The 19870-nt window shown below is 38.6% G+C and overlaps 1 protein-coding gene across 2 annotated transcripts in view; it reads right to left on the minus strand.

The window, feature by feature from the left end:
- LOC121369349 (solute carrier family 13 member 5-like) overlaps window positions 1-19870 on the minus strand; it is a 75106-nt gene that overhangs the window by 17740 nt on the left and 37496 nt on the right. The window lies entirely within an intron of this gene.

The raw sequence follows: 19870 nt of genomic DNA on the forward strand, positions 1-19870 counted from the left end.
AAACGGAATATTCAAGAATAACCACAAACATTAAACAGTTCACATTTATTTCAGTTAATTGGGAATAAAGTAATTTGGGTGATTTTAGCATGGGTCCGTTCAATAGGCTAATAAACATTAAAACTATAAGTCCGTCCCACAGGGAACGCCTTAGCCCGAGTACTCTGACTGTAAGAGAGCTAGACGGACATTTGAACATAAACACGCTCTCATTATTTATGTCCAAATGTCCGTCTAGCTCTCTTACAGTCAGAGTACTCGGGCTAGGAACGCCTTTTTTATTACTGTGAAATTTACTACAAGTTATTCATTTCTAAGCCGATTGATTTGTAAATTGCACACACAATTAGTATTGTTTTGTTATTTCCAATACAAGTTGGAAAAATCTGTGAAGTTTTTGTGCAGTCATCTACTGACTGGATAAATCTGTGAACTTTTTGTGCAAACATCTATTGACCAACTTGGACAAATTTGTGCAGTCATCCTCTGACAAAACTGGACAAAGCTGTGAAGTTTCTGTGCAGTCATCTACTGCAAGCCTTGAAATAAGCGGCCGGTCACGGTCATTGTCCGGTACAAATTTGTAACTTGTCAGTAACAATGTTGATTGCGCCGGTCACCATGTCCGAAGCTCGCGTTGTAGTAAAAGCCGGCTGTTTTGGAGTCGAATACACTTAATGCACCGATTAAAAAAAAAAATGATTACGAATGAAAAAATACAAATGTGTACCAGTGGAATTCGAACTGGTTCGCGGGGCACGTCACAGTCCAACACGAAGTCCATCTACAGTCCGCGTACCTGTTTAGTAGGATTTTTTATAGTCTCGATTTTGCGGGAACTTACATTGTGAAGAGTGATGTCACGCATATTAGTAATTGACCTTTCGTACTTAGCGTATACTTCCTGTGGCGTTTTCGTTTAAAGTTGCAATTCAAATTGCCTCGTGGTTAACAATTAAAGGATGTTGAACAAAATAACTTCAGTCTTTGCTGTAAAAGAACAGACAGGTACCGATAATGACAAATCAACTGTCCCTGTTCCCAGTATCCGCGGCGGGCAGCCGCCGATTAAATCGTCCCTCAAAAATTCCCAAACGAATATCCTGTAGAGTAGTATCTTAAAATCTAGCACTGAATTAAAACGGTAAAAGGAGTATTTAGTTAAAACAAATGCCTCTTTGTGGCTACAGTTTGAAGAAAACACCAAAGGCGAGGTTACACTTATGGCGTGCTCGCTCTGCAAGACATTTAAAAAAGAAATGCAGTATAATCACGATTTTTCGGACGCATGGATCAAAGAGTCCACAAATCTGTGTGTGTCAAATATCACTCGGCAACCAAAAATATAGAATATTACCACAGACAAGACACTGATGACATTAAAAAAAATGGAAGAGTCTGAGTCAGATCATCATGAATCTGAAAGTTCAACACAAAGTGATAGTTTCATGGGTTTCTTAAGCCCTATCCTAACTGGCCGCGAGCGATTATTTTAGAAATCATTGACTTCCATTACCGCATCCTAACTGTACGCGCGCGACGCGACAGATTTATTTCAAGGCTTGTACTGACTTTTATTGGTGAAAGGAATAGTTTGAACTTTTTTTGTTTTCCTGTCTTTTGAAAATGGCATGTGAAACTTAAAACTGACATTGACAGTGAGATTGTTTTTATTTCTCTCTGGCTGCAAAGAGTAAACTAAGATTTTTCAGACAGCTTGCCTTCATGTCTTTCATCTTGAGACTGAGTTTTTCTCTGGCAAACACATTTAAGGTAGGGTAACCTTTCTTTGAACTACCTACCCTACTTTTTTTGGCCATGTTACCTAAAACAAACTTCTTCTTTTTTGTTGGCCTAACGCTATATAACCGTAAATAAAATGTGTTGAGTGCGTTGTTAAATAAAACATTTCCTTCCTTCCAATCATATGGTAGGTTTAGTGTTACCATACTTTTAATCTTCGACCAGTGGTTTGTTCTGCAGTTTTTACCTCAATATATGGTAGGTTTAGTGTTACCATACTTTTAATCTTTGACCAGTAGTTTGATCTGCAGTTTTTACCTCAATCATATGGTAGGTTTAGTGTTATCATACTTTTAATCTTTGACCAGTGGTTTGTTCTGCAGTTTTTAGCTGAGCTTTACTCACTCCTTGATGGCTGTTTTATTTTAAGTTACTTTATTTGTGTTTATATAGACTTAAGTATATTATTTATTATTTTACTTACAGCTTTAACTCTGTTTTTGCTATTGGTTTTATGTGCGGTTTTGTTTTGTTGGAAAGCGGAAGTAAAATTTGCTAAATAGTAAAGTTTGTTTTATTTAACGACGCCACAAGAGCACACTGATTTTTTTATCTTATCATCGGCTATTGGACGTCAAACATAATATGGTCATTCTGACACTTTTTTTTTTTTTTTAGAGGAAACCCGCTGTCGCCAGATAGGGTACTCTTTTACGATAGGCAGCCAGGGATCTTTTATTTGTGCTTCCCACAGGCAGGATAGCACAAACCATGGCCTTTGTTGAACCAGTTATGGATCACTGGTCGGTGTAAGTGGTTTACACCTACCCATTGAGCCTTGCGGAGAACTCACTCAGGGTTTGGAGTCGGTATCTGGATAAAAAATCCCATGCCTCGACTGGGATCCGAACCCAGTACCTACCAGCCTGTAGTCCGATGACTTAACCACTGTGCCACCGAGGCCGATCTTGCTAAATAGATGGAAGTAACTCGCCCTGCACATTAAGACAAGTATTAGTATTGACTTAATGTGTGCCCTGCACTAGTCACTTGAAATGTTATGGTCGGTCTGATGATGAGATATTTGTTGATATAAACACTGGCGTAGGAATCGGGGTGGAGGTGAAGACAGCAGCGATGCTTTTATATATATTTACATGTACGTGTATTTATGTCCCCCCCCCCCCCCCCCCCCCCCCCCCCCCCCGTTTTGGCAACTTCCTATACCCGTGAATATATACAGAGAGATACATATTTGCCGAGAGTTTAATAAAATTTTCTGTCATTTATATTCACAAAATATACTACCCTTTGGCTTGGTGCCGAGTGGCTTAATCCCAAAACCCAAACTATACTGATTTACTTGGGGTTTGAGAGGGTGAGGCGGGGCATTCAGTCTGACTGATTTCCAAATAGAAATTATGCCCTTACTAAAGAACATTATTTTAATTCTGTATCGCATTAAATATATTCTGACACTTTGATGCAATCTAATTAAAACATACATATTGAACTATCACGACACTGCGGGCAAACAACGTTTTACAACCTCATTGTTCTTGATCGTGCACGTGTCATTCGCATGCTGTTACGTCACTTTTGGCAAGCAAAACAAATATTATGAAATAAACTAGCTCATTCAAATTTACTTACAATTCTGAGTTGGAAACACGTTAACGGTAAAGGTGCTGTGAAAAATGCCGTGGACATTTTTCCACGGCATTTTATTTGCCGTGGTAATTTTCTTAATTGTAGAGGCTGTTTCGTTGTAATTGTGTTTAACTGATAAATTTATTTTAGTATCTAATAAACATTGTTTAGTCTTTAAGTCGGCCACTTCGTTCTCGCAAATGAGGTGACCGGCCTCGGTGGCGTCGTGGTTAGGCCATCGGTCAACAGGCTGGTAGGTACTGGGTTCGGATCTCTGTCGAGGCATGGGATTTTTAATCCAGATACCGACTCCAAACCCTGAGTGAGTGCTCCGCAAGGCTCAATGGTTAGGTGTAAATCACTTGCACTGACCAGTGATCCACAACTGGTTCAACAAAGGCCATGGTTTGTGCCATCTTGCCTGTGGGAAGCGCAAATAAAAGATCCCTTGCTGCTAATCGGAAAGAGTAGTCCATGTAGTGGCGACAGCGGGTTTCCTCTCAAAATCTGTGTGGTCCTTAACCATATGTCTGACACCATATAACCGTAAATAAAATGTGTTGAGTGCGTCATTAAATAAAACATTTCTTTCTTTCTTTTTTTTCTCGCAAATGTCTACATGTCCTGGGACCCATTCCAACAAAAACAAACTGGTTCACATAGCACATTGGGCACGTCCACCAATGTGAAGCCAAACTTGCTTTTATTTTAGTCTCTTTGGAGGGGGGAGGGGGGTGCAGAGAGACTAAATGATTTAGTCTCTTTTGGCTTCATATACTTTTGCTACGGTCCGTAATCAATGTGCTCTAGTGGTGTCGTGAAACAAACCAAACTCCTTCTTTACCTGCTGTAAGGTCTTGTGATCCATCAGTAAATGTAATAATTGTATATTACTCCTACTATAGCTCTGAAAGTGTCATTGGAAGTAAAATGTTACAGCTTACACTTCTAAATGTGATGCAAACATAGTGTAAAAAATAGTTAAATGGCGGTCATTTTTTTAATTGTGACGTCACGTGGCCAACAGGGGTAACTGTCAAGTTGGTCCTATATCAACGTTTTACTCTACACATGATATCCTAGCTGCATGCAAAGGTCTGTCCCGGGTCGGGCCTCTGGCTATCCAGAAACGGGACCCGGGACAAACATGCTCGAAACCTTAGTGGTATATGAGCATGGTAAAATATACTCTTCCAAAGAAGAAACGCAAAACCACATTGTCGTAACATTTGGAGAATTGATTTAATTATTGAATGGTGAGTCCGATAATTACCAAATGTTGCAGGATTGTTCACAATTCACTCTAGTCCATTGTGAGTAAGTGATAGGACACACCACCAAGGTCAAGGTCCTCTGGAGTCAATACCGGGTGTGGCCTCCGCGTGTGTTGACAACTGCCTGGCACCGCCTGCCCATTGAAGCAACCAGAGTACGGATGACGTCCCGGGGGATGGTGGCCCACTCGGCCTGCAAGGCTGCTGCCAGCTCGGGCAGGGTCTGGGGCTGTGGTTGTCGCTGTCGGAGGCGTCGGTCCAACTCGTCCCATAGATGCTCAATTGGGTTCAAATCCGGTGATATCGATGGCCAAGGAAGGACATTAATGTTGTTGTTCTGTAGGAAAGCCGTTGTGAGACGTGCTGTGTGAGGCCTGGTGTTGTCATGTTGGAACACTGCGTTGGCGTTGGCCATATCTAGAACGATGTGTGGCCGGAGGATCTGGTCAATGTAGCCCTGTGCATTCAGGTTGCCCTGCACGTGGACCAGGTCAGTTCTGCCAGTGTGTGAGATGGCTGCCCACACCATGGCACTACCCCCGCCGAATCTGTCCACTTCCTGCATGCAGTTTGCCGCATAACGTTCACCACGACGCCTATACACGCGACATCTTCCATCATGACGTCGGAGCAGAAATCGGGACTCGTCACTGAACCACACCTGTCTCCATCGCAGTTGAGGCCATTGTCGATGAATCGACGGTGTTGTGGTGTTAAGATGACATCTCGAACTGGACGTCTGGCACGAATTCCTACCTCACGTAGGCGGTTCCGTACGGTCTGGTCGGATATTCTGCGCAAACCTGGTATTGCTGCGGCTGTGGAGGTGGCAGTAGTCAATCGTTCCCGAAGGTGGCGTACCCGGATGTAGCGGTCCTGCCCGGGGGTAGTGACCCGTGGTCGACCGGATCTAGGGAGGTCACGTGTTGATCCATGTTGCTGGTAACGGTCCCACAGTCTGGAGATGGTGCTTGGGGACACATGGAATGCCCTGGCAACGGCCGTTCTGGATTCGCCTGCGTCTAGTCGGCCGATGGCATTGTTTCTCTGCGGTTCACTGAGACGTGGCATGTCCTGGATTGTCAACTGTCGGCCAGATACAGAGGCCAGGCAAGCGAACACCCTGCACTTTTATACTGTCGGTGTTCATGTTGCACGTGCAGACAACGCACGTGCAGTGGTGACATGGTTTGCACGTGGCTGCGTGTTTGCGAATATTCACATTTTGGAACTATTATTTCGTGGAACGGGGCCCTGGCCATAACTGTCAAAAATGGTCATCGGCTTCGGTGGTGTCGTGGTTAACCCATCGGACATAATGCTGGTAGGTACTGGGTTTACAGGTCGGTACCAGTGTAAAACGAACGCAGGTCCATGGCAGTGTGCATTTTACGGTCGTCCATTTACCCCGGGCATGTGAAAACAACATCGGGTGAGTCAAAACCGTATTGTGAGTTGCCCGCCTGGCGACCAAAATTTTGCGCATTCGTTACAGCATATAATTTCAGAATGTCCAAAATGTAATGTTTGTAAAATAACCATAAAGTTAGTTTTGATAATAATTCAAGATGTGTATGACCATTGAAACTGATCTCCTATGCCAAATACATGTACATTTTAAAAATAAAATTCGGGAAACTCAAAAACTGCACTGGCAAGTCAAAGTTCTGACATGACTCGCCCGAATGGCAAGTCATTAAAAATTAAATTAAAAAAGTGTAAACCCAGCCGTGGGAACCTATTGTCCGAACCAATTTGTTAACAACTACGAAAAATTACTCTCCTACCTTTAATTGCCGTTAGATTTCCTCCAAAGTTTGTCCAGACAGAAATCTTGAAAAAACCATTACAATGACACAGATTATACATACCAGATGATAACCATGTCACCTATATCAACTTCGCTGAGAGCGCATAGGGAAAAAAGCATGTAATTTTGTATCAGCTGCCATTTTGACTTTTTATGGAATATTCTTCAAGAGGGGTGAAAGGATAGGATTTAATCTAACAACGTCGTAACATGTTATCATATAAAAGCAAACGTGATGACGTCATATTAATTTTTATTATTATTATTTTAATGATACCACTAGAGATCATCGATTTCATATTAATTGTGTCACATACTTTGGAGGCTTTCACCCCCCTTGAAGAGTATTCCATAAACAAGCAACATGGCAGACGGCAGAAAACTGCATGTATTTTTCCCTATGCAATCTCAGCAAAGACAATATCGGCGACATCGTTGCAGTCTCGTGTGTGGAATCTGTATATTTGTAGTGGGTTTTTTGCGATTTGTGTCTGGACAAACTTTGGAGGAAATCTAACGGCAATTAAAGGTAGGAGAGTAATTTTTTGTAGTTGTTAACAATACTTTCATACCTGGTTTATGTTCAAGTTGGACTTGTATTTCTACTGAACTTAAATTCCTTTTACAGCAGTGACACAAATACTAGTCGGCAATTTAATATATATTGTGAGACCTCAGTCTATTTATAAGTAATACTGTTGTGAGTTACATTTTTTTTTTCATAATTGTAAACTGGCGCTCACATAACTCCGGTATGAGACCATTACTAACCGCCAACTTACGAAGTCTTTTATATCCATTTTATTACGTTTGGGCGAATGTCGATCCTTTTAAATGATGTAATTATTACTTGTGTACATTCCAAATTTGTATTCCAGTGATGTCATGTCGTGGCACGAAGTTTCTTGTAACTTCTGAGTGTTTAACAAATCATGTTTATATGTTCACGCATTTGCAAATGCCGGTAATGGCCGAGTTGACCGTGACCTTCAAGAATTATATTTATTGTACATCCGGGTCACAGCTGTCAAACTTTTTAGCGGTAAATACAACCAAACTTTGGAAAACCAAAGTTTAAATTATTATTTTTGTATGAACATGAATGAGATTAGAATTTACTGTATATGTTTATTTAGATAATTTATTGAGGTATTAGTTTACGCCAGTAATAGGGAAGTCGGGTGTACTTTTAGCGTGACTAGCCTTACCCAGCCAAACGGGGCGGGTCTTAGTTCGCTGATTCAGCCGGCTCCGCTGATTCAGCACGCTGATTTTTTCGCCGATTATCAAAAGTTATAAAAAGGCAGCGTTTAACGCTTGCCGTCAGTCTGGCTTTACCCTTACATTAGGTGGGTTGGGGCCCATTTTGTTTATTTTCTAAAATTGTGGGGTTTTAAATAAAGCGTTGGGATTAGACAGCCATTCTCACTAATAAGTAGCCTAGTATCAATAATAGTTCCTAAAAATAAACTCGAATGTAAATGCACATTCGAGTTTATTTTTATGAACTATATCAATAAATATAATAATTATATTTGGCAATAATAATTAATTAGATATTTATTATTTAGATATAGGTTAATAGCCTTCAATCATAAACTGAGAGCCCAGAAGTGCTATGGTATTTACTGTGAAAAGTTAAAGTGCTGTGCCAGATGTATGATGTATTGAGCTATATCAATCAAGATATTATTTAATATGATTAGAAAATTTTTAAAAAAAAAGTAAAAAAATTATATACCGGTATATTTTCCATTTAAAAATATTCCCCTGAAAAACAGAACCAGCTGAATTAGTTTCGGGAATTTCCGTAAGATTTGATCCGTGACGTCACGAAGGGAACTCCTTTCGATAGTCAGAGCCATTGTTCATTGCTTCTTTTGTGTTTATTATGGTTAAACGGCGTGTTGTTGGCGGCTGTAGCAATATAAAAGCCGATAAATTTAGTCTTCACGCATTTCCTAGTAATTTTGCTGTGAGAAAGCTGTGTGTGAATTTGATTAAAACAACGTAGAAATACTGGACAGGAAGAAAATGCCGGAGACCGTTGCGACAGCAGACACTTTAGTTTCGATTCGTCCAAACTGGCTTGTCGGCTTTAGCGAGATATGGGAATACCATGTGTTATGGCTTTTAAAAAAGATGCTGTACCAACAATTTTTCTGCGTCACAAAACAAATGACAACCAGCCGACGCCATTCACACTGAAACGACCTTGGGGTGCATATCGTCAATGTCCCAAATTGCGTTATGCTTTCAACTCCGGTCAGTTTGTTTTCTCATGCACGGTTCGTGCAATCATCGAGATCCGATTTGTTGTCGTTTGCATCGTTTGTGAGATTTTTCTTTATAGTTCGAGAACATTAAAACAATAAAGTACAGACAAGTAAGTATCTATACCCTAGTCCGTCCCATCCTACAAAAATGTAGGGGTTTTTTGTAAAAAAAAAAAGAGAAAAAAAGAAGAAGCTAATTTTGAATCCATCTTAGAAAACAATCGGCTCAGAAGTAAATTACTTGCAAATTCCATAGTATGAAAAAAGGCGTTCCCTGTAAAACAGACTATAAATACATTAAATTAATTTTACTATACCTCCCACAGAGAAAACCTTTTTTCATACTATGGAATGTGCTATAAGTTATTTATTTCTGAGCAGACTGTTTTCACAACTGCACACACAAAAATTGTATTGTTTTGTTATTTCCAAAACACTTACTTTTTTGTTTTACGTCAAACAAAACTGAAATTATTCACACAAAAAAACATCTTTCTAGATGGATGGGACGGACTAAAAGTCGTTTTTGTTTATTTTTTAAAATTAAAATAAGTTATTTATTTCTGAGAAGACTGTTTTCACAACTGCACACAAAAAATAGTATTGTTTTGTTATTTCCAAAAGACTTACTTTTTGTTGTTTTTTACGTCAAACTAAAATGAAATTATTCACACAAAAAAAACATCTTCATGGATGGGACAGACTAAAAGTGGTTTTTGTTTATTTCTTAAAATTACCGATATCGGTTCCACTTGACTCGTAGAATTCAAGGGTTATTTATCGTCTTTTCTACTACATCACAAGTATTAGAACATACAGTGTAGCAAAATAATTCGCACGAAAAGCTAAAGAACAAAACAAGAATAAAAGTTGTAAATTAGTGGTAAGCTGTCTCCACGACCATTTTCATCGTCATCTGTCAGGCCGGTGATTCGTCGGAAGATGTTCCAGGTTCAAACTGATAAGGCATTATTTGTTGTGTTGCACAAGTATTAGTCCAGTCGTCATTACTACACTATTCATCATCGAAAGGAGAATCGCATGATCAAGCTTGGCAGTCGCTGTCGGTCCCACTTTCGCTTGCGCTGAAAGTCATCTCGTGGTAGGTTTCCGTGAAGCGCGTTCCCTTCGTGACGTCACGGCTATTTACAGGCAAATGTTTTTACCGAGAATTTTACTCGGTCGTTTCCGGCAGTGTTCTACGGGAGTGATGTTTTAATACTTTTATGAGGCATTTTCGTAATTACTGACTTACATATCGGTGTAAACTATTATTGCAATGAATTAAGAAAGCATTTAATTGTGGAATTTGAAATTTTAGTGTATGGTCTGGCACAGCATTCATTGAAATAAAGTGTCTTAGACATAGGTGATATCATTCTGAGATAGAAATGTGTAGTCTATTGAGTTAGAAGTATTGAAATAGAAGTTTAAGTGTAGTTTAATATTTTGCTGAAGTAGTAAAAAGTGAGATAGTTCACTCAGTGTATAAGAGAAGATAGAATAGAAGTAGTGAAGAGTGAGAAGTATTGAAATAGAAGTTAAAATGTAGTTTAATATATTGCTGAAGTAGTGAAAAGTGAGGTTGTTCACACTGTGTATAAGAGAAGATCGTGTAGAAGTAGTGAAGAGAAGTGAAATATAGTTGAAGTAGTTGAGGGTGATGTAGTGCCACCCTAGCTGTGTAGTTTATAGTGTTGAAGTAGTAGTTGAGGGTGATGTAGTGCCACCCTGTCTAGTTATTATAGTGTTGAAGTGACAGAGAGTGATGTAGTGCCACTCTGAGTAGAGCAAAGCAATATATTAAACTAGCACATCTGAAGTTAGAGTATAAGTAAACAGAAATTTAGTTATAATGGAAATAGTTGTGTAGTTGCATAAAGTAGATTAATGATAAAATAGGTAACCTGAATACTACTCACCTTAATGAATACATATAGCTGAGACACTGTTAGTTTTTAGTAATATTTAATGACATATTGGTCAATGTGTATGACCTGAAAGTGCTTGCTGATAGCAAATATACAAATAATATAGTGAAGTGCAAGAAGCATTTTATTGAGACTGTTGGAAAACTATTTACCCTTGTTGTTACATAATAAATGATTGAACTTTACAAATTTGTTGTGTCATCTTTGCCTTCTATAGTTATTTGGGAGTTTATTACCAGCCATTCACAAAACATTCAGACGCTCGGTCGTCACATTTTATTCTGGTGTCAGAAGTGGGATGTTACTTTATCTAACATCCAGTGATTCGATTCTCATGTAGTAAACAGTTTCTTCCAAATTGAATGGCTTGGTAAAATAAAGCGAAAGCTGGTTAGCTTATTTAAAGCAGGCAAAGATACTGATAATTTAACCAAGAAAAGCCCTAATAACAGGTTTGAGAAAAGCAAGTACTTAAGTTAGAATTATGTGTTCTAAAATTAAAAAAATAATAATACATAAAAGTACTCCCAAAAATATCAGAAATTATGCCAAAGAAAAGGTGTGATGATATTATGACTCGATCAAAGTCACAAAATGTACAAAGTCTCTCTGAAAGGCCACAAGCTCCACTTCACATTGAAAATGATGATAATCAAGATTTGATGGAGAAAGCAGAACAATCACTCCAAGTGAAGAGTCAAGTAACTTGGTGATGATAGATGAAAATGCATTAGGTGATCGAGGTGAAGGTAGAAGCCATTGCAGAGATCATTACATATACACAGAGAGAGCAAATACAGAGAATAGCCAAGTAGTTCAAGAAATGTCACAAAATATGGAAACTGTCCTAAATCGGATGCAAGAGATGCAACATTCAGTTTCGATACTTCAAGAGGCTATGAGAAATCTTTCCGCAGATCGACCTACATGTAGATCAGCAAATACTGCAACAAATCATCGAACGCAACAAAACAGAGAGCATCGATACAGACATAGAGAGTCGTCTAGAGAAAGCGCACCTGGAACAGACTTTACATCTGATCTGGAAGGTGAATATGTGAGACATAGAACTAGATCATCATACAATAATGTCAAATTACCTCCCTTTAATGGAAAGGAAAGTTGGTACGTATGGGTACAACAGATTTCAAGAAGTTGCAGCGAGACAAAGGTGGAGTACAGATGAAAAATTAGACCAACTGTTACCCAGATTACAAGGGCAAGCAGGAGAGTTTGTGTATGGTCAGCTTTCACATGAAGTTCAAACAGATTATAAAGTCGCAGGCAACAAATACCTAGTGAGACAGTAGAAGAGTTCGCTGCTGAGTTGAAACGATTATATGACAAAGCATATCCAAGACGGGAACATAACACCCGGAGAGAAGATTTACTTCAAAAGTTTTTAGATGGAGTGAACAATGATAAAGCCCGATTTCATGTTGAATACATAAAACAACCTGCAGATATTGACGAAGCTGTGTTTGAGATTATCAACTTTAACGAGATACTTCAAATGTCAAAAGATACTAGAACTACATGTAAAGAAGGGAAATACAGCAGAGCCATGCGTGCAGTTGACGTTGATGAATCAAGTGATGAAGAAACTGACTTTACATCAGTTCAACAGGTAAATCACATCGGTCAGAAGAACAAAAACAGAATTATCAAAGCTAAACCAGAAGATAACATGGCAAACAACAGTAACCAAAATGATCAAAAGGCTGTGTTAGAGGAAATGAAGAAAGAAATTACAGAATTAAAGAAAGAAATTCAAAAGAACAGAACAGCAACATAATCAAGCACCTCCACTCCATCCTTATTTTAATCATGAAAACCCAAGATATAACAGAAATCAAGAACCAAGATTTGCCTACAGGAGGCAAAATTATCAACCAAAAGGTGTTTCCATTGTGGAGAGACGTCACACTTCATGTATAGATGCCCCTACATAGATCAAACAACTAAGAAACATTTAAATGTCAATTCTAACAGTAATAAAGGAAATGAATCTTTAAATGCCAGCGGACCAATTCAAATGGTCTAAAGTTGGTCCTCGACACAGTTGAAGGTCAAGTAGCAAAACAAGAGGACAAAGAATTGAGTCCCGAAATTATAACAGAAAATGAAGAAGGGAACACAGAAAACAAGAAATCAGATAGTGACAACGTAAAAGAACCAGATGTGGTAATTATAAGAAGAGATCTTCCAAAACCAGGTGACATATATGTGTTTGGGGATGTAAAAGGAGCAAAAACAAAATTCATCATTGATACTGGAGCTGAAACAACCCTAATTTCGAAACAAATTTATGAGAAAATTGATTCATTAGTTAAACCGAAGCTTGGGTCAGAAATAAAACAGCTACATGCGGGAGGAACCAAGCTGCAGAACTATGGTAGATGCACTTTAAGATTACACCTGGGAGCACTCAGTTTGCAAAGACAAGTTGTCATTGCAGATATTACAGATGATGCTTTAATAGGCATGGACGTGTTGAAAGGAACAAGAGGGAAACCAGCTGATAATATTCTTAGTCAATGAAAAATCATTTTAGATGGTGTCGAAATTCGATGCAATGAGACTGAGGAAGATACGATTCGTAAAATACAAGTAAAAGCAGTTGATAATTTTATAATAGAACCATACACAGAGAAACTGGTTGAAGCTTATGTTGATCCCAATACAAGCGAAGAGGATCAAGAGACTTGTGAAATTATGATTGAGCCAACTGAACATTTTAAAGAAAACTATCCATTAGTCATGGCTTCAAGTATAGCAGATATTAAGCAGTCAAGTACAGTACAGGTCAGAGTTATGAATCCATATCCAACGGTTGCAACAATCAGACAAAATACAGTACTGGGAATTGCAAAAGAAATCAACAATAACTCAATTATAAAGATCATAACTGACTGTGAAAATGAGATCGAAATAAACAATACAAACAGGGTAAGGCGATTAGCATTGGTAAATGAACAGCCCATCATAAAAGGAAAGCGGTACACAACAAAAGAAAGTCCATTTCTTATCAGGAATAATCATGAAAGAAACAAAATGGCATTAAAGGAAAAGGAAGATAGAGAATTTAGAAAAGTAGCTGCTAAAATTCCAGAACATTTGAGTACTCTGTTTCTCAATTCAATCAAGGGGAAGAAAACTATAAAAATAGAACTGGCCAAATTGTTAATAGAATATGCAGATGTCTTTTCTAAAAACGAAAATGATCTGGGTAGAACAAATCTGTCAACAAAAAAAGTAAAGTTTGTTTTATTTAACGACGCCACTAGAGCACAGTGACGGTACATGCTCTTAATTTCTTTTCGCCTGTGGCATTATTAATTGTTTTAGAAGGCCGTGTGCAGTTCCAAATGCACTTAGCTAAGTGGGCAACTTGTTACGTAATACTTCTGCGCGATGGTCGTCTAATACACACACAGAGCAGGTGTGGAGGCCATGTGGCTAGTAGTTACGTAATATCTCCGGTAGTGCTGTTTATGGCCAGGGGATTGCTCGCGGTTGGCGACATCCAGTCTGGCGATCTAAGAGACAGATATGCCGTCTTGGTCGCTGTGGAAATTTAGATGATACGTGAGGTACCGCCTTGTACCCCCAGGCGATTTTCTGATTTTATAATAAATAGCTATGGTTTAGAGATATCTGGCAGAAGCAAAAAGAGAACCAGAAAGGAAGGCTTCCCGGGAACGTTGTCCGTTTGGACTGGTAAATATTTTATTTCTGCTCTGTTGTATAACCTTGATGTGATTGATGTGACCTTAAATATTTTAATACTGTATTATACCAATATTCTTTAGACAGTGTCTTCGGTCATCTGACGAAGTAAATCGTAGACTTTTTGTTCTAACATTATACGAGTATTTGGTAATATAAAGCTTAGCCAGTCATCCTAGAAGACCTAGGTAAACTGTAGGTTATTGTCTTTATTGTGATAGGTACCAGTATTAATTCTGTGTTACAAGGTTACTGAATGAGTAGTAAGGGTTAATTAAAAATTAACCAGTTAGGAATAGAGCTGTATTTCCTTTATTAATTAAGTTCCCCTGGAAGCGGTTCTCAATTATCACACGTGTGGGTGTTGTGGCACGGTGAAGTGATTAGCATATTGTGTAATCTAAACACCTAGAGATTAACTAATTAAGTGATCAGTTCTGGGTTGTTATTATTGTTGTTATTAATTAACTACTGCGGCTGTACATTTGTCAGCGTAGGTTAATACAGATTCCAAAGTGTATTGTGTTTTTGTTGTGTTTTCTAGTGAACTAAACGTGCTATAATAATATATACTTTATAAGATCGTATCTCTGATCATACCTAGAGACGAGCCACAGCGGGTATATACCGCCTGTTACAGAGAGATCTAATAGATATACAGTTAGGAGAGATATTTGGACAATCGTGTTTTATTCAGTTACGGGTATTATAGAATCCCCGTGACAAGCACATTGATTTTTTATCTTATCATCGGCTATTGGACGTCAAACATATGGTCATTCTGACACTGTTTTTTAGAAGAAACCCGCTGTCGCCACATAGGCTACTCTTTTATGACAGGCAGCAAGGGATCTTTTATTTGCGCTTCCCACAGGCAGGATAGCACAAACCATGGCCTTTGTTGAACCAGTTATGGATCACTGGTCGGTGCAAGTGGTTTACACCTACCCATTGAGCCTTGCGGAGCACTCACTCAGGGTTTGGAGTTGGTATCTGAATTAAAAAATCCCATGCCTCGACTGGGATCCGAACCCAGTACCTACCAGCCTGTAGACCGATGGCCTGCCACGACGCCACCGAGGCCGGTAAATCTGTCAACATGTCATAAATACTGGAAATGCAAAACCAATCAAACAATCTTTTCGCAGAACACCTCTTGCTTTTGCAGAAGAGGAGGAAAAAGCGATTCAGAAACTTAAGAACCAAGGAGTAATAAGAGAAAGTAGTTCTCCCTGGAGTTCACCAATTGTACTTGTAAGAAAGAAAGATGGCAATGTACAAACATGCATAGACTACAGACGACTTAATGAAATTACAGAAGCAGATGCATTCCCAATACCCAGAGTGGAAGAATGTCTAGATGCAGTTGCTGGAGCTACAGTTTTCAGCACACTTGATATGACTTCAAGTTACTATCAAATTCCATTGCGAGAGGAAGATATTCCTAAAACAGCTTTCGTTTCAAAACAAGGTTTGTTTGAATTTACAACCATGCCAATGGGATTGAAAACAGCAGGTGCAACCTTTCAACGGGTGTTTGAATTAGCACTTAAAGGGTTACAGTGGACTTGCTGCGTCTTCTATGTAGATGACTGCGTGGTGCCATCAGTTGATGAGAAACAACAGCTTGAAAGACTGAGGTTGATTTTTGAGCAACTTAAAGAAGCAAATATGAAGTTACGCCCAGACAAGTGTGAACTTATGAAAAAGGAAATTGTTTTCTTGGGACACAAAGTGACGCCAGAAGGCATACGACCAGACCCAAATAAAGTGGCAAAAATCGTACAGTGGAGAGAGCCAAAGAACGTTCAAGAGGTAAAGCAGTTTCTAGGGATATGTTCATATTACTGTCTTTTATAAAAGATTGTTCAAAAATAGCAAAACCTTTAAATTACCTCACGAAAGATGAAAGTGAATTAGTATGGACAGATAGCTGCCAGCAAGCATTTAATCAACTGAAAATAGCTTTAACAAGTCCTGAAGTAATGGCTAGTCCCACGAATGATGGTACTTATATTTTAGACACAGACGCTTCCAATTTCGGAATAGGAGCAGTCCTTTCCCAAATCCAAAATGGACAAGAAAGAGTTATTAGTTATGTTAGTCGATCACTCAATAAAGCAGAAAGAAATTACTACGTAACTGATAAAGAGTTATTAGCTGCCCGATACTTTGTCAAATATTTTAAACATTATTTGTTGGGAAGAAATTTTAAAATCAGAACAGATCACCATGCACTAAAATGGCTAATGAACTTTAGAAACCCAAAGGGGAGAGTGGCTAGATGGATTGAGATATTGTCCGAATATGATTTTCAAATAGAATTTAGACAAGGTGTGAAAAATGGAAATGCAGACAGCATGTCGAGATATCCAAATCCAGAGGACTGTGATTGTCCATTCACAGATTCCATGCAGAATTTGAAGTGTGGTCCTTGCAAGAAATGTCAGAAAAGAGCCACAGAAATGCAGGGTGTATACAGCAGTGAAAACGTACAGACTCGGAGAAGTTGTTTATGTAATCAAGGGTATAGTGTTACTGTACCAGCAGTGACGTGTAATAAGATAATTGCACTATTTATAGTAATCATACTGTTTCTGTTGAGTATATTTGTTTCAGACAACACAAATATGAGTGAAGAACTGAATTCAAATACAGAAACAAGTTCAAGTAAAGAAATAAAGAGGATAAAACAGAAGCTGAAAGAATTGTACAGAGGTTTAGGTGAAAGACTGAAAACAACCTATAAGCCTACTGTAAAATTAAAAACCTAAGGAGAGGATCTTCACCCTTTGCATGGTCTACTGGCTTGTCGGCTTAAGAGAATGCAACATGCCAGAAGAAGGAAGATATATCAGAGAAGTTTCCACAAGAGATGAAACAATTCTAAGAGATAACTGGTTCCCATGGAATCAACATTTGTCTTCAAGGGATATGAAAAAGAAGCAAGAGAAAGTTACTAAGAGAACCAAATTGTTCACAACTACAACAAATTACTCTCCTACCTTTAATTACCGTTAGATTTCTTTCAAAGTTTGTCCAGACACAAATCGCAAAAAAAGACACTACAATATACAGATTCCACACACGAGACTGCAACGATGTCGCCGATATCGTCTTTGCTGAGATTGCATAGGGAAAAATACATGCAGTTTTTTGCCGTCTGCCATGTTGCTTGTTTATGGAATACTCTTCAAGAGGGGTGAAAGCCTCCAAAGTATGTGACACAATTAATATGAAATTAATTATCTCTAATGGTATCATTAAAATAATAATAATAATAATAAAAATATGACGTCATCACGTTTTGTTTTATATCATAACATGTTATGACGTTGTTAGATTAAGTCCTATCCTTTCACCCCTCTTGAAGAATATTCCATAAAAAGTCAAAATGGCAGCTGGCACAAAATTACATGCTTTTTGCCCTATGCGCTCAGCGAAGTCGATATAGGTGACATAGTTATCATCTGGTATGTGGTATCTGTGTCATTGTAATGGTTTTTTCAAGATTTCTGTCTGGACAAACTTTGGAGGAAATCTAACGGCAATTAAAGGTAGGAGAGTAATTTTTCGTAGTTGTTAACAATTTGGTTCGGACAATAGGTGGGTTGGGACCCATTTTTGTTTATTTTCTAAAATTGTGAGTTTTTAAATAAAGAGTTGGGATTAGACAGCCATTCTCACTAATAAGTAGTATCAATAAATATGTTAATTATATTTGGCAATAATAATTAATTATATATTTATTATTTAGATGTCCGTTTGCTATATTCTACATCTGCATGAATTGCCAGCAAGATACGAGAGAAAAAAGTGAGGTTTTGGCAGTCTTCCCTCGTTGTGTGATTACTGTGGGTTCAAATCTCTATGTCACCTAAAGATTTTAAAGTTTGAGTATGAACTTAATAGAATTTAAGTTTAATCATAAATTTAATTACACAAGTGGCTTTTTGTTTCCTGCTCTGTGTATAGTTATATATATACGGTTTAGTTAAGTATGCGCAGATGTGCTTCTTTTTAAAACTTAAAAAGAAGCGGTTAGTTGACCCTCTAAAATTTGAAATAACATATATATATATTTTAAAATACTAATTATAGTATCATATTTTCATTGTTAGATGAACATCAGTGTGTTTTGCAAGTTTCTCTGCCTTAGTACTAACGTTTGTGTTTGCATCATTTAGAAATTGACCGGCGTCGTGGTTAGGCTATCGGTCTACAGGCTGGTAGGTACTGGGTTCGGATCCCAGTCGAGGCATGGGATTTGTAATCCAGATACCGACTCCAAACCCTGAGTGAGTGCTCCGCAAGGCTCAATGGGTAAGTGTAAACCACTTGCACCGACCAGTGATCCATAACTGGTTCAACAAAGGCCATGGTTTGTGCTATCCTGCCTGTGGCAAGCGCAAATAAAAGATCTCTTGCTGCTAATCGGAAAGAGTAGCCCATGTAGTGGCGACAGCGGGTTTCGTCTCAAAATCTGTCTGGTCCTTAACCATATGGCTGACGCCATATAACCGTAAATAAAAATGTGTTGAGTGCGTCGTTAAATAAAACATTTCTTTGTTTCTTTCATTTAGAAAATAGTGTCTTTACCAGTCGTTACATATTTTGCGGAGGTGTTGTGGCTAAATCGCGATTGGCCAGTTCTGTGCGGCTCGTGCATTGTTGCTCGGCAACTAAAATTTACAAACTGACTACGGCATGGGCGTCAATCCGGCTTCAAAAGTGTGTGTGTGTGTGGGGGGGGGGGGGGGGGGGGGGGGCGTGTTAGTGTTTTGTGTGTACGCGCGCGCGCGCGCGCGCGTGTGTGTGTGTATGTGTGTGTGTGTGATAAAGGAATGTCAATGAAAAGCATAAAGCTACACATTAGTGGTTAAATTTTTAATATTTTTTTGTTTTTTGGTTGTTGCTGTTGTTGTGTTTGTTGGTGGTGGTGGTGTTGTTGCTTTTGCTAAACGAAAAAGTGGGGGGACACCTATATAGATTGTCTCCCGGCGTTGAAAAGTGAGGGGGACACGTCCCCCCTGTCCCCCACCTATTGATGCCCATGGACTACGGTTGTGTTCGGATAATTTACCAACTTTAACAGGCCTTGATACTATAATTCATTTTATAAATATGTTGCTGGCCTGCGGTCACAGCATCCTATTATACATTATTAATAATTTAATTTTAATGAGTGATGTATAGCGACGGGCAAGCGAAGGGCCGCAACTCTAATCAAGTTTATTAATTTTTATTTTAAAAAATGACAATTTGAGTGTACCTTTGATGCGGTATTTTGTACTTTATTTCTGTTTTCATCAACAGTTCATGGTAGATGTAACTAAATTTTGTTTCAATGAAAGTTTGGCAATTTTGCTGTCGAAAAATGTACCAACAGGCATTATTATAATTTCAAATTTATACTTGTAGCGGTAACTTCTTTTTTATTCGCCTTAAGGTTACGGA

This window comes from Gigantopelta aegis, chromosome 3 (assembly GCF_016097555.1).
Source record: "Gigantopelta aegis isolate Gae_Host chromosome 3, Gae_host_genome, whole genome shotgun sequence".
Classification (NCBI taxonomy): domain Eukaryota; kingdom Metazoa; phylum Mollusca; class Gastropoda; order Neomphalida; family Peltospiridae; genus Gigantopelta; species Gigantopelta aegis.